Raw genomic sequence first — 16,820 nt, forward strand, 5'->3', positions numbered from 1 at the left:
CAACCAGACTTCAATTTAAAAAATAAAAAAAAATTTAAAAATTAGAAAATTCAAGAAGCTCAAGTACTGCCTACTGCTTAGAAAAGACCAAATGTAACACAAAGTGAATATACATAGCAAGTTAAACCTATCAGAGATATAAATGAATTCAGTCTCTAAAAACAAAAACAACTCAGGTTAAAAACTACATTATACCAACTACACACACAAAACGGTAATGGACTAAGAAGATCCTTGAGGGGCACACTAAATGAGTCCTAATCCCAGCGCCATCACTTACTGCCAGCTTGTGGCAATGAGCATCTCTAAGTCTCTGTTTCCTCATTCATTTTATGACGATAATAAGTGTCCTTATCTCACTGTGAAGAGTAACAAATAACCCGTGTAAAAGATTGGAATACTGTGCTTGCACATAGTAAGTGCTCAGGAAATGCTAGCTATTGTTGTGGCAATCTCCACTAGTGTCTGTTTTCAAAAACTGTCCTAAAAAATTATTCAGGAGAAAATTTCACATACATGTGCATGTGTGTGTGCACAAATGTGTATCTTCCAATGAAAGATCACTTGGAAGACATAGGAGTACTCCACTAACCGCATCAACAGTGTGCACTGGGCATATTACACAACCAGTATAATAGATCATATTCAACATTGGAGAAGGCAGCTTTTTTCTTCAAAATAAAGTCCACACTCGCATCCTGAAGCACACTTTAAAATAAAATTCCGTATCTAACAGTACCTCTGATCGTTCCCCTCCAGAATAGAAAAGTCACAGATACGTACAATACGCACATTTTTAAATCCATGTATATAAATCAAATGAGACCACTTCCTTTAAGGCAAGCAATATTCCAGTTAAACATTCATATATTCTGTATTTCAAAGTAAGAAATTTCGGTTTACATATGCATCATTTACAATTCTTTAGTGAAATCTGTCTACAGAGGTCATTTTCACTATATTTCAATAGCATCCTGACTTGAAATGTACAGTGCTGCTTCTCTCTGAAATGTTAGAACTGTAAAGTACACAATAGTTCACTGCAAGCAAACACAGGAGAAGAGCAAGTTGTGCATATGATACCCTTTTACCCAGTTACTTTAACGTAGTCATTAAGCTCAATCAAAAAGAAGGCACTAATAACTTGTGTTGTCTCATGAAACACAGTCAGAACAAAGAAGAAATACCTTATTTGGTTAAAATAGAAACTTTACATGGAGAATAACTAGCTAAAGTCAGAGAAACTAGAGCCTGCATTTATAAAGATCCTTGTCCATTTTTAGTTTTTCAAACTGGTACAAAACTTTCAAAGGAGATATAAGAGAAATATGTCCTTAAGACTAATATACAAATCTACAAAAACATCATGTTGTTTCCCAAATATACATATAACAGGGATTTAAAAAAAAAAAAAGGTTACATCGCTCAAGTTTATATCTCAAGGATCCAATGCTAAGCTGGCCTTCATTTCTCTGAACTTTCCTAAAAATATACCAGTAGTGAAATAGCTAAAACACAATAACTAAGACTCCATTATCTTTTATAAAGCAAGTAAGAAATACAGACCTGCCCTTTAGAGACAGCAAGAATAATGGGGACTGAGGTTTACATGTTCCGTCTCAGTTTACAGACTATAGACTATATCATTAATTTGTAAGTGACTCTACAATGAGTATGCACACAACACACAAATATGCTATCACCAGTAACCCTAAACAGGTAAATTTAGAGCTAAAAAGCATAACTGAAATTTTATCACTACCATAAATTACTTAGAAAAAAAACCCTGGGCATTGCAATGAATGCAATGAATGCAATGAATATACTTTTGCCTTAAAGCTAATACTTTAATTTTAAAGAACCACAAAGAAAAAAATCAAAACTAGTCAGTAACAATGCAGCATCTAAAAGCAATAAACTCAAAATTAAGTTATAAATAATTTAAAGCATGTCATGAAGATGTATTAATAATTCATCAGATAAATAATTTACTAAATAATCAAATAAATAAATAATGAAATACATAAATAAATCAGCAAATAAATAATTCTGCAAAATAACCTAAACAATAAGTCACCCAAACAAATCACAAACCTACAAAACTACAATGATTTTCTGGATTCTGATAGTTTTAAATAAGCAAACGTACATAAACTAGATCAATCCTTGTTAGAATTAGAAATATTTTTCAATGCTACTGGTAAAATCCTCATCTCAATACATAGGAACACATTCTCAATTTTTAAAAGACTGCATAGGATTACTTCTTATAAATTATTAATATGATTATAATATATCCTCCTCTATATTTTACATATAATATCTTTGCCTAACATATTTTCCCCCAAACAAGTGGATACTTAAAATATTCTTAATTTACAGCTCTTTTTCAAAGCAATACTTACAGTACAATAGCGCTACAGCCTTTCTGATAGTTTTCCTATCTTCACCAAGTCTTTGGAAATTTTCTGCAAGGGTAGAACAATAAGAATAGCCTTAATTATTACAGGTGGCATTTCACTCACTAATGAACAATGCTTTATAATTCTACAAGGAAGCAGTGGGTAGTAGACATTATCAGTTGTAACCTATGGCAAGTTTTTAGAAGTCTTCAAAGGACTAAGGACAAGCTGAGAGAGGCCAGATTCCTCTATTGAAGCTGACACACAAGCTGTTACAATTGGTGGGATTTCAGAAATGAAGACAAAAACTTCAAAGGACAAAGTGATTGGCTGACATCTAATACTATCATCAATTTGAGGAGCTCAAAGTCCTTGAAAGAACACAAAAGATCACTTACCTGTTACAATTTGAATGTAGTGACAACCTAATTAGAGCACCACAGAGAGTCCAAACACAACTGACCCCATAAACCAGTCTTCATTTAACATTTGTTTAAAGGTTTTATCCACCCACAGTATAGTACACATGAATCCATAATCAGTAGATCTCAAACTGTGATAGCCTTTTCCCACAGAAATAAGAACTCAGTAATGAATTTTTGACACCTCTAAGGGAATAAATTCAAACAATATAGCACACATGAAGGAGACTAAAATTAATCCAAGTATTTTTTTTTACAATTTATCTCAATGAATTCTCAAAGCAAGTTAGATAATATTTTACCTGTTTCACAGTCAAGGAAAATAAGGCTCAGTAAGACTAAGCCTACTGCCTAAGGTCCCCAAGTGCCAGGGAAGATTCTAACTTTGTCTACACAACTTCTACAAGAAAGTTCACTGAACTACAGACTCCTTAAGTTGGAGCCTACCCTTAAAAATACAGCAAATCCTAAACTGTGCAAATTGGTGAGAGCAAGTTTTCAACCTGGGGTAATATGCCTCCCAAGGGACATCTGACAATGTCTGGAGACATTTTTTGGTTATCACACCTGGAGAGTATTATCGGAATCTAGTGGTTAGAGCTCAGGCATGGTGCTAAACATCCTACAACGCACAGGACAGTTAGTTCCCCACTACGAAGAATTATCCAGCTTAAAATGTTAACAGTGCTGAGGGTGGGAGACCCTGGGTGAGAGAAAAATGACTTTTAGTGGTGTGTGGTTTCCCTATCATAAAATAATACTTACTTGGTTCAGGGATATAGTCTTTTTTTAATATATGTAACATTATATGCAGTGGAATACCCTGGATAAAAATGTGTACACCCTGACCTTGGAGAATAGGTACAAGGAAAACTCTTTGTACTTTCTGCTCAATTTTTCTATAATCCTAAAACTTCTGAAAAAATAGTCTATTAGCTTTTTAAATGTATATCCATCACTTATTTCATTAAAGTTATGAATAACTCTTAGAATCACTGCCTAAAAAAAAAGTAAGTCTACAGTTATAAAAAAAATTTAATTTCATTTACCGAATTCCAAGACGGGAGAGGGTATAGCTCAAGTGATAGAGTGCACGCTTAGCATGTAGAAGGTCCTGGATTCAAGCCCCAGTACTTCCTCTAAAAATAAATAAATAAACCTAATTACCTCCCCTACCACCCCCCTCCAAAAACAACAACAACAATACTTGAAGAATCTTGCAAATGTAAAAATATACAAAAATGGCAGCCTGCCTAATTTTAGGTTAAAAACAAGAAAGCTGACATTTATCAAAATTCTTCCAATAGTTAAAGAGAGTATTAAAAGTCATATTTATGAGCTGATCTTGTCTACATGATTAGTCAAGATATCTAATAATATTACAAATTCATAGGGCTTGAGATTATTATGATATGCTACAATTTACAATCCTCAATAGTTAGTGGGGTTTTTTGCCTAAAAGCTATCAAATGTTTTCTGAAATAATGGGTGATAACTATTAAAATAATTTGAAAATGATATTCAGCAATATAATTATCAAAGAGCTCCAGAAATTTATGTATCAAGTATTTTCCTTTCAATCCCAATTAATCTCTCTCTAGTCTCAAAGGAGATTTTGGTTTTCAACATAGATCTAGAATCTACCACGACACAAAGCATGTTTCTTTATATGTGACCTGTCACATTCCTACACAGAGCATTAAACAGTGGTATCCTTTATCAGCCAGGATTAGGTCATATCCTTCCCAAGCCAAAAAAACAATTTTAGTAATAATAATATAATGAGTTAAGAGAAGAAAAAAAAAAAGGGAGAGAATTTCTCCCACACAAATGTCTAGCAGACAAAGGCTGATGTGCCAGCTCCAGATACCAGGGATCCATTTTCCTTCCATCTTTCTGCTCTACCACATACTGTTTCTATTAGAAGTCGCCTCACACGCCAAGAAGGCTGTGGGAACTCCAGCGAGCACATCTGCAGCACAAGCAGCAGAAAGAAGGGGGCGGGGGAGGCCCAGCCCGCTCTCTCCTGTAACTCTCCTATTTCAGCCCACAGCTTCTAAACCATAACCTAGTCCTTTGGCCACACCTAACCACTTGAGAGGATACGACATACAGTCTCCAAATTTGGTAAAAAATGCCCACCTATTAAATTGGGGTTCTTTTCACAATGGAAGCCAGGGAGAATGAATTTTGCAGGGCAAATTATAAGAAGCAGACCAGAGTGGAGGTAACAACTCTTCAAAGAAAATGGCAGATGGACTCAAAATTTTTAATTAGGCTAATTCACTTCAAATTGTATGTATGTGTGTATGTGTGCGTGTATGAAAGAATAAATGTTTAACAACAGGTAAATGGTTAAATGAATTTGGGGATAATCTAAAAATAGAATGCTACGTAGATACTAAATACCACTTTGAAGAATTTTACTGATATGGAGAAATGTTCATAATATTAAATGAAAAAGAACAGGCTATAAAATATTTCATATAAAATAATCCCTATTTTACTTTATTTTTTAAATAGGAGCTAATTTTTTCACTTCTTTTTTTATTGAAGTACAGTCAGTTACAAATACATAGATATATACGAACAGTACGCATTTATATATACAAAGAGGCACATTTTAAATCTACTATCGAGAGAGACAGACTGATACCATATAAAAATCAAGAGAACAGAATTAAGCTAAATGATAATAGTGGTTCAGGCTTTGGGAACTTTCATTTTTCCCCTATTTTTCATTACTTCTAATTTTTCTACAATGAACACATATCATGCTTATGATTATTTTTCATGAAGATTTTGTCCTACATGAGGAAATGCACCTTATAAAGGTAGTTAGATTCAAGCTTTAATTCTTTGTTACTTGGAATTTGCTGCTAATAAAGAAAAAAAAGTAGGGGAAATCTGTAACAGCTATATCTTTCCCAACTGGGGCAAAATACACCTGTTTCTCTTGAGTTGGTAGTAACAGCTAACCTCCCTATGCCCAACTTGTTTGCAACTTACTAAAACTCACATATCACATTTGTCAGGTTTACACAAGTCACTCCTAACCAGATGCTACATCCATCATTCCTAACAATTTACCCTGACATATTGATTACTTTGCTCATCTCATTCTGTAGAACTAATCACTTGTACTTCATGCTTCTACAAATCCTTCCATTTCCTATATTTCTCAGACTATTTTTTAAATTCTACTCTACTGCACATTTTCCTGGTTACTTATATAATGGCTCCATCTACCAGAAATTACATCTTTCTTATCTCTTTGTAGCCATCTCGCATTGTTTTGAATTTTCCAGCTATTACCAAGTATACATACTATTGTCACATCAACATTCTATCATCCGCAAGTCTCATCATTACCAGTAGTCGTCTCAAAGTTCTCCACATTTTCTAGAGTGACTCAATTTCCTAAACCCACATTACTACCATATAAAAATGAAAAAATGAGGGGAAAAAAAACACAAGAAAATGATATATTTAAAACTACTAACAAGTGTATGGGGTTGACCAAATAGCAAGCAAACAAAAAAGTAAAACACGTGGTTCTCACTCTCTAGAACTTGGGGAAATAAGACACATACAGACACATACAGACATACAGAGACACAGAGAGAGAGAGAGAGAGAGAGAGACAGAAAGGGAGAGAGCGATGGAGAGAGAGAGATATATGGCAGGGAGATAAAAGAAAGAAATTTACAACCAAATGTAATAAGGGACAAGAATACAATCCAGATAATAAGTACTACAGAAAATTCAGAAGGTGAAAGCCACAGGCAGGGATAATCACAGAAGGCTCTTCAGCTGAGACCAGGTTCATACAGACCTAATACAGTGGTTCTCAACCATGAGAGACATTGCCCCGCACATATCATTTGGCAACACCTGGAAACACTTCTAATTCTCAGAAACGGGAAGTATTATTTACACCTGGTGGGTAGATGCCAGGGATTCTGCTAACATCCTATGATGCACAAGACAGCCCCCGACAAAACTGAATTATTCAGCCCAAAATGTCAACAGTGCTAGAAGGAGCAGTTGGAGTCAAAAGAAGAGACAACACTTAAACAGGGTGGAGTGACCTGAGTAAAAGAATGGTAGCTGAAATATACGACGTCTTTAATAAACCACACTATCACTAGTGAAGGAGGGTGGGAAACAAGCTTAGAAAATGTAACTGGGATAGATTGCGATGGTCTGTACAAGAAGTCTGATAGACCAAAGAAATAAAGAAAATAGTTATTATAGCAACAAAAATACAAGAGAGCAGAAGCAAAAATAGCAACATACTTCATAAGGCTAAACTGTAGATAGCAGGGCGCTGGTTACCAGCAGTGTGGCAGACCAGATACCTTGATAGTGTTAGACATAATTGTTTAAAGCTCATGGGAAAATCTGTTTTAATGAACTGCTTAGCTAGCAAGAAAGTACAGCGTCCACATAAGCTATAAACAAAGTGAAAGTAGAATAAGCAAACCCAGAAAACCAGCTTTCATCCTGAGAGTATGTGCCTAAAACTGTTGAAATTGAACTTACATTTTAATGGCTACACAAGGCTCAGGAGATAAACTTTTAAAAGTCTATCAAAAACAAATGCCTACACAAAGCTTTCATGTCAAAGGGCTATCCCCTCATGTTAACAGCAAAAAAGCACCACAAAGTCTCCCTCCTGCTGCCTCTTTATAGTCACACCCACCCCCAGCACCCCCATTCCTAACCCCGGGCAACCTCTAATCTGTGTTCCACCTCTCAACTTCTGTCATTTAGAGAATGTGTTATTGATTCTCTTGATACTGTTACCACAAAGTGGAACCTTCCCAAAAGTTCTCAGACTAAATTCACACTACTTGTATAATCCAGTAAATCTCATGTGAAGATGTATTTAAAGTGCTCTTAAATGGTTAGTACCATCAGTCACCTGCGGGAAGCATATGTAAATTCTCAGAGAAAGAAAATAACTTCAATCCAGGCCTCAAAGCATCCAACAACTTTCCAAAAACCTCTATTCAAATTTTAAAAATCACAAAACACACAAGGATACGAGACACAATGAATGATGCCAACACAAACCAGAGACTGCAGAATTAGCCTGCAGATACTTCAATTATTGGAAAGATTATACAATAAGGATGTTTTGAGTAATAGAAAGGCTTAAAATATATATGTGTGAATTAAATAAAACCTCAAGAAAAAAAATAGGTAAACATTTTAATTTGGTGGAAAAGTGAAACAGAGTCAATACAAACAGAAAAAGAATTAGTAAGTGGAAAGAAAAACTTTAATAATCTATCTAAGATGCAGGTCAGAAAGACAAAGAAAACAAAACATGTAAGAACAGTTAAGAGATGCAAAGAATAGAATGAGAAGGTCTAAAAATACTTCCTAAACTATCTGTGACCAAGGACTACTTTTGAAAGTGTCAATCTACTGGAGACAAAAACTTTTATAAAATACAATAAAACTGAATTTCTTTTTAAAAAAATCATGTGCTTAGATGTCATGATAATATTAAGTTGCTATTAAAAGCTTCTAAATCTTTACTCTGAATTTGTCTTGATTCATTACAGACCAATAAAATCAGGCTGCAGACCAGCACTGATCTGAGGACCACACTTTGAGTAGCAGCAATCTAAAACACAAATAGATCAAGATTAAAAAAGAATGTAAAAGAAAACAGTATAGATAATACTAGAATAGATGATGGTTGAAAATTTTCCATACTAACTGAAGATGCAGATGGCCAACCCAAGATGCAAGAAAAACCAGACAGTAAAGATACAGGTAAACAGTGGGTCACTCTTCATCAGTGTAGAGGCCTCGTTCACCACAATCACTGCGACATAATTCCAGACCAGCATTTTCTATCACCTTTTAAAAAATCTAAGAATTCAAGCTGGATGTACTCTTAACAAACAAAACAGAGGCAAGTGAACTTAGTAAAGAAACTTGTAAGACACAAAGTTTCAAGAGCTACTGGTTTCCTCTCTCAATGGAAACACTGTCAATACTGCCCAAATTGTGTTTAGTTTATTAGCTATTTTAACGAGTAACTTTAAGAAACAAACAAAAAAATCACAATCTTACATTAGCAAAGGCTGAATATGTGTTCAATTATATTGAAATGAACAGGATTTCAATTCTGTTAACTGCTCTTTTCTATGTGAGATGAGCTACATAATATTTCAGCGTACTTTACCTACTAAATCCTTTCATCATGACAGATTCTTTTATTCTAAGTTCAGGTCACTTAAAAGAACCTGCTCAGACATCTAGCAGGCATCAAATGAAGATTTCAATCTACTTGGCAAAACAGAAGTTATGGCATCACTCCTCCTGAGAAAGAATCAAAACTAGTATCTGTATAAATGTTTGGTCACTTTTCAAATATCTGACACACATCTAATTAAAGCATCACAATAACCTTACGGGATCTTGGTTTTATAGGACAGATATAATACTGGCCAAAAGCTTAGAAAGTGAAAATAGATGATGAACAGCATCAAAAATATACAAGAAAGAAATACATAAACTGAATGTAACAATATAAAGAGAAAAAAAGATTTCCAAAATCTAATCACTGTCTGCTTCTCAGCATCATACCCCAACATATAAAATTGAAAGGACAATCATTAGACATGCAGAGTAAATAAACTAAATGAAATATGTTAACCTATTTGATTCAGTGACACCAAATTCAAATAATTTAGCAAGTTATTTAATCTAACTGTTTACTGAATCTGAATAAGACTCATAAAGTGCTAACTGTAAGGCTATGAAAAAAGAATCTAAAATAGACCAAAAAACAAAAACAAAAAACCTGGGCTGAGTGATTAAAACTTCCATCAGGTAAAAAGTAAGTAAAGGCTGAGCAAGGTAAAACTGTCATCCAGACTTAACAGGAACAAGGTCTTTAAATAAGAGAATTTCTTCCCCAAACTATTCCATAGCTATACTGATTCAAAGTTAATGCCTGAACAAATAAAAGACACAAGATATTTTAACTTGGTGATTCAGACTGGAAATTTACAGTGAAGTTTATTTTTTTTAATGCATTATTTCAGCCAGGCACAAACATCAGGCTATGAGAATATTTAACCTTATAATTAAAATTTTTGACAGCTCACACCAAGTTTAACTAACCACCAATCCATTCTGATATAAAGAAGAAAAATGAAATAACCCACAGTGCCTTTTGAGTTTTTACTTCAAGTTATCGATAATCATATTTGTTTGTATTCTCAGTTGGTTCAAGTCTTCTTTGTGGAGAGAAAGGCAGGCTTTAAAAATATCCCTACATATGTCCATACATTCAAGTACAGAAAATGTTCCCATAGTTGTAAGTTTTTCACTGGTACTTCCTGATCCCTACTTAAAACACAAAGGTGAATAAGTAAGCAAATTTTTAAGATAACATTAAAAATGAATGCACTTTAACAATGTATTTTTAAGGCATGCTGTGAAGATTCTTTTTTATTTCATCCATAAAAACAAGCCACGCAGCCAAATTCATTATAAACATCTGCAAATGGCTAAAATTGGGGGGAAATAAAGGCTAGAAACTTACTTCTGTGTCCATTAAGAGGACTTGAGCTTCTGCAGGGAAGCCCTAATGACTGAAACCACTGATATCTGAAGATTACATCCAAAGTCAGAGAATCACAGACTTTCTCACCAAAAAACACCCCAACAAGTACCAACAGACAATGAACTCATATCTATATATAGGGGTCTGGGAACAGAACTCGAAATTGCCAGCAATATCTATTAATTTTCTTTGGCACTGACTTTGTTTTTAAATAACTGTGTTAATTCTTTTGCATTACATAAAATCACACTAAAGTTCAACATGAAAAGAACGCACTATGTTTATTATACTTCTTCATGAATCCAGAACTTAAAAAAGAATCCAGTCAAGAGATCTTACCCTTCTGATCAAACCAGAACCTCATGCCTCTGTTGGATGAGCACATATTTCATACTTGGAGGAAAGCTAATTCTAATAAGTTTCTAGGTTTAATCAGCTGTTCTTTTCCATAAACAATGAATCCACTAAGCAATCAACTCTACCTTTACACATGCACACACACCATTAGTAAGTTGCTCTTTTAGAACTTTTTGGACTACATCAAACTAAAAATAAAAAGCTTCTGCACAGTGAAGAAAATCATCATCAAAATGAAAAGGCAATCTACTGAATGGGGAGATACTTCCAAACCGTGTTTCTGATAAGAAGATATCTAAAATATTAAAGAACTCACAGAACAACAACAAAAACAACCCAAGTTAAAAATGGGCAGAGAATCTGAAACACTTTTCTAAAGACATACAGATGGCCAACAGGTATATGAAAAGATGTTCAACATCACTGATTATTAGGGAAATGCAAATCAAAAGCACAATGAACTATCACTTCATACCTGTTAGAAAGGCTACTATCAAAAAGAAAAATATAACAAATGTTGGAGAGCATATGAAGGAAAGAAAACCCTCATACACTGTTGGTGTGACTGTAAATTGGTGCAGCCACTACGGAGAACAATATGGAGTTTCCTCCAAAAATTAAGACTAGAACTACCGTATGACTCAGATATTCCACTTCTGGGTATTTATCTGAAGAAGAAAACACTAATTCAAAAAGATATATGCACCCCTGGGTTCACTGCAGCATTACTGACAACACCCAAGATATGAAAACAACTTAAATGTCCATCAATAGATGAATGTATAAAGATGCGACACATACACACACACACACACACACACAGAGGAATATCAGTCATAAAATAGAATGAAATCTGCCATTTGTGACAACATAGATGGACCTTAAGAGTACTGTGCTGAGTGAAGTAAGTTAGATGGAAAAAGACAAATACCATATGATTTCACTCATATGTGGAATATATAAAAAAAAAAAGGCAAAAAAACAAATCAAAAACAAAGTCATAGATACAGAGAAAAGATTAGTGGTTACCAGAAGGGAAGGGGTTGGAGTGAGTGAAAATGAAGGGAGTCAACTAGATGATGGTGGATGGTAATTAAGACTTATGGTGGTGATCACTCTGTAGTGTATACAGATGTCGAGTTATAATGCTGAACACCTGAAATCTATGTAATTAAAAAAAACTTTTAACCCACATTTATTCTTGAATATGCATCTGTAAAATTTATTACATATTGTATTACAGAAAAATAATGGGTAATCATGTGACAGACAACTCTTTTTCAGCAATTAAGGATTAACTTAGTAATAAATTGCAAATATTAGCAAGCAAATCAAAAGGAGATAGTTCACGCCTTGTTCTCACCTTGTTCTCACCAAATTATGAAAAATAATCTAAAAAGGTTATATGACTTATTTCAAATCTATATAGTTAGAAGTCATAACTTCATAATTATACATTTGAGCTTAAATTATCTTAAATTAAATATTCTGAATTTAAATTATCTTTATGAATTTTGTGTAAGCCATTCTTATAATTTGTATAAAATCCTTTAATGAAAAATTCGATCTAATCTAAAATTTTAAGAACTTTAATTTTTAAATAAAGTCATTAATTTTCAGTCACCTTTTCGTTGGATTGACATTTACATTTAAAGAGATAGAAGTTATTTTTTGGATTTAAGTCCTTTCTAACAAAGGTAAATAAAAATCATTAACTAAGGGTTATTTTAAGTTTTTGAATTTAAATTAGTGGGTTTTCTAAACCTCGGAATAATTTTTGGTAAAAGCTTTTGTCTAAAAATCATAAACTTCTGTATAATTATAAATGCAATTCTAATCTAAGTTATTTAATTTGACACAATTTAAATTCAAAGATATCATGAATAGTTATAACTTTTAATTACATTGTATTTGAGACACTTACTTTTACATCCCTTAGTGAAAAAAATGGCAGGCCACACACTATTTCCACTTCATTTTACTACCAATTACTTTATAACATATGAAAATTGGTCCTTGTGTTCTGAAAAGAATATACTGGCTATAAAATTCTATCCATTTTCTCTCTTTAATAACATTTATAAAAACTTTCACTTTTTATTTTTTTCTGAGTATAACTTACTCAGAAAATATTAAGATCTTAAAGTACACTTTATGGGCAAAATTTCTAGAATCACTTAGACACCTAAAATTAATTTCCTGGATAGTTACTGAAAAAACTACTATAATCAAGTACTTTTACAATAACAACAACAAAAAAAATCAATGAAACAAAATGTCTAAATAGGAGAAATATTCCATGTTCCTGCTCAAGGCCCAATTATTTCTATATATTTTAATACACAAAAAAATCAGGTAAAACAAAACAAAACAGTTGTTGGGAGTTCTTTATGATGCCTTTAACTTTTATGAATTAAGTACGAGTTTCATGTTTAATAGCAGTCAATGTATCTTCTCCACAACTATATAAATAAACTAAATAAACAATGAATACATAAAAACAATTAGACTTCTCTCCAGAAGAAACCAAGTTAACTTCCTAGGCAGGAAGAATTGAAAAAAGAAAGTGTATGCTTCACTAAGTACTATGAAATCTGAACACAGATAAAGCTGTAAATTGAACTCATGGATGAGTTTTTGAGAAATCTCAGAACCACAAAAAAAAAAAAAACCACAATAATATTACAAATACCCAAATTCCTACCAACTAGAATTTATTAACAAATGGCATTCACATTTTGCATTCAAATTCACATAAATATAAAACCACAGTTGCTTCACTTTATGTTTATCTGTAAAAGAACAGCAAGAGATAAAGTCCACTGTTCACCACCATTAACCTCTTCCCACCTCATTAGCAGCTACTATCATGAGATTGGCAAGTAGCCTCCTAATTCATTTTCCACATTTTTATTTACATACTTAAATAAGAGTTGTTTTCGTGTATTTTTTCAATTTTCATAATGGTATCACACTGAAAGTACTTCCTGTTTTTCATTCAACATCATTTTTGACATCTACTGATATACTTAACTTTTGTAAAGCACTGCAGCACATCTGCCTCACATACACCTACCACATTTTATTTACCCATTCCTCCACTGATGGACATTTGGGTTGTTTCTAACTTTGCACTATTACAATACGTTAATGACAACCATTGCACAAGTCTCTAGGTTCACAAACAAAAACATGTAAACTCTGTCCTCTAAAGCAAGATTTCTCAACCTGAGCACTACTGACATTTTGGACTGGATAATTCTTTATTGTGAGAGTCTGTCCTGTGAATTATAGGACCTTTGGAGCATCCGTGATCTCTGCCCACTAGATGCCAATAATCTCCCCAGATAGAACCAAAAATGTCTCCAGGCACTGCCAAATGTCCCTGGGATGTTAAACTGCACTGGTTGAGCACCACCGCTCTAAGGTCTGTAGGAAAGTAAATTTCTGGGTTATATGTACATTTTCCATTTTACTGAATACTGCCCAACTGTTCTCCAAATAGCTGTATCAATTTATATTCCCATCAGCATATAATACCTCTGGTTTCCAAATATCCTTGTCAAAACTTGATAATGTATGATGATTTAAATTTTTCTAATAAAATAAATCATTAATTTTCCAAAAGAGACTGCCATAGTTAACTTCAAGAGCAAGTGGTATACATACGCCACTTCTAAGGAATTACAATATAAACCCAAAGCTTAGATGGGGGAAGTGACCTACATCATATTCCCTTCTGTTTATTTTACTTTGCCATTTTCTGCTAAGCAATTTTTTTCTTGACACTGATGCATATTATTAGTATAATGAGTTAATTCTGATGTTATAAAGCTTATTTTTCCTAGAAGTTTCAAAATTACGATCCTTAGTCCACATCTCTTCAAACTTTCAAGATCATACAAAGAGTTTTGAATAATTCACTTAAAATATTGTAACTGACGTCACTCCTTATGGAAGGTTCATCACTCTTGCACTTCTAAGTTGATGGTCTCCAAATATAAAAGTAGGCTTGAGATATACAACTGGACAGTCATAATGGAATTATTTATTACCAAACTCCCTTCCTATAAAAGAATCTATTGAATTCAGATCCTCTGCCCATTTTTTAATTGGTTTTTTTTTGTTATTAAGTTGTAAATTGATACAACTGTACATATTTTGGATATTAACCCCTTATCAGATATATAATTTGCAAATATTTTCTCCCATTCAGTAGGTTGCCTTTTCATTTTGTTGATGGTTTCCTTCGCTGTGCAGAAGCTTTTTAGTTTGATACAGTCCCTCTTGTTTATTTTTGCTTTTGTTGCCTTTGCTTTTGGTGTGAAATCCAAAAAAATCATTGCCAAGATTGATGTCAAGAAGCTTACTGCCTATGTTTTCTTCCAGGAGCTTTATGGATTTAGGTCTTTACTCCATCCTTTGCTGCTTTTTAATATAAATTCTCCTTTGGGCTACGCAATCTCATATAGGTTTCTATTACTGGTATCCAGAGAACCTTGTCAAAACAGTGGCACACTATAATGACAATGACTCCACTGTTAATGATTCCAAGCATTACCAGCCTAGAAAACCAGAAGGTAGACCAGAAACTAATACCAGAAAACTAGAAGACAAAATAATCTTTTTTTTATAGAAGTACAGCTGCTTTACAGTGTTGTGTTAGTTTCAAAATAATCTTAACTGAAGTTAAGAGGAGGAGAAGAATCTAGTATAATTGCTATAAAATACAAGAGCTTCTCTGAGAGTGGTCCAAATACAAAAAGCTGTGACAGCTGAAGCTGAAGGGAATCTGAAAGCTACCAAAAGCATGAAGAATAAGAACATCCAGGCAGGCTACCTTCCCACCTGCATCCCCCAAGCCCCAGGGCTAAGCAGCCAGTAGGAGATGCATCTGTCCCCCACCTCCACCCGCAACCAACTGCAAACACAGCAGTGAGTACGGGCCCTTGGTTAAAATCTAACTGGAGAGGCCTGGTGCCCAACCTAAAGAATATTTACCTAAACACTTTATCATTAAAGGTTTCTGAGGAACTGTGTAAAATGATCAAATCCATGTTTTCAGAAGGTTAATCCTGTATCAGTAAGAAGAATAAACTAAGTCAAGAGAAGACTACAGACAGGAAAACCTGTTGGGAGACAACACAGGCATCTAAGGGCCTGAAATCCAGCCGGAGACCCTCTAAGCAGAAAACACAGATTAACCTAGATATAAGTGATAACAATGGAAAGAACCTGTTGAATGACTTGATGATGTAAGAGAGGAAAAGATACGGTAAAGACTGCTTCACTCAGTTATCTGTTCAGAAAATAATTACTGTAAGCTGTGTTTATTACTGTATCACTTAGCACTTAGCATTATTAAATTAATCTGAGGATAAAGAAGTCAAAAGCAACCCTGATTTGGGGCCTGAGAAGGTAGTAGGAGGCAAATAAAGAGAAGTCTGGAGAGAACGATGTATTTTAAAAGATATGATTATTTTAGTTTTAGAAATGCTGGGTTTCTTCTTATGAATTTTACTTTTATGTAAAAATAAAAGTATTTTTATACCAAATTTATAAAAGGTCTTAACTTTGTATAATGAAGTATTTGATATGTGTAAAAGAATCCATGTAATATATATATTATAAAGCACAATAACAAAATGAATATGATAAACTCATCTCTGAACCTAAGAAGTATTACCAATATCTTTAAGTTCCTGGTGTGTTCCTCCCGAATCCCAACCTTCCGTCCCATGTCCTACAAAGGAAATCACTATCCTAAATTTTTTCTTAATCATATCCTTACTTTTTCTTAACCTATATTTTTTTACCCTATATTTATCTATAATTAAACAATATGTTGTTTAGTTTTTAACTTCTTTTGAAGTCTCTCATTAAAAATAGTATTATATTTTGTTTATTTTTCAGTGAAGAAAAAAAAAAGACCAAACATATTTCATTAAATATTGTTTCTAAGACAATACAACACTTCAGTGTATGACTATACTACAACTCATTCATCCTTTCTTCTACCAACGTATATTTGAGTATTTCCAGGGT

The 16,820-nt window shown here is 33.6% G+C and overlaps 1 protein-coding gene across 2 annotated transcripts in view; it reads right to left on the bottom strand.

The window, feature by feature from the left end:
• Positions 1-16,820, bottom strand: part of TBC1D5 (TBC1 domain family member 5) — a 497,763-nt gene that overhangs the window by 447,647 nt on the left and 33,296 nt on the right. For both annotated transcript variants that reach the window (XM_072946459.1, XM_072946400.1), the window contains exon 2: positions 2,406-2,468. The gene's annotated coding sequence lies outside the window, so the exon portion shown is untranslated. The remainder of the gene's footprint in view (positions 1-2,405; positions 2,469-16,820) is intronic.

This window comes from Vicugna pacos, chromosome 1 (assembly GCF_048564905.1).
Source record: "Vicugna pacos chromosome 1, VicPac4, whole genome shotgun sequence".
NCBI classification, from domain to species: domain Eukaryota; kingdom Metazoa; phylum Chordata; class Mammalia; order Artiodactyla; family Camelidae; genus Vicugna; species Vicugna pacos.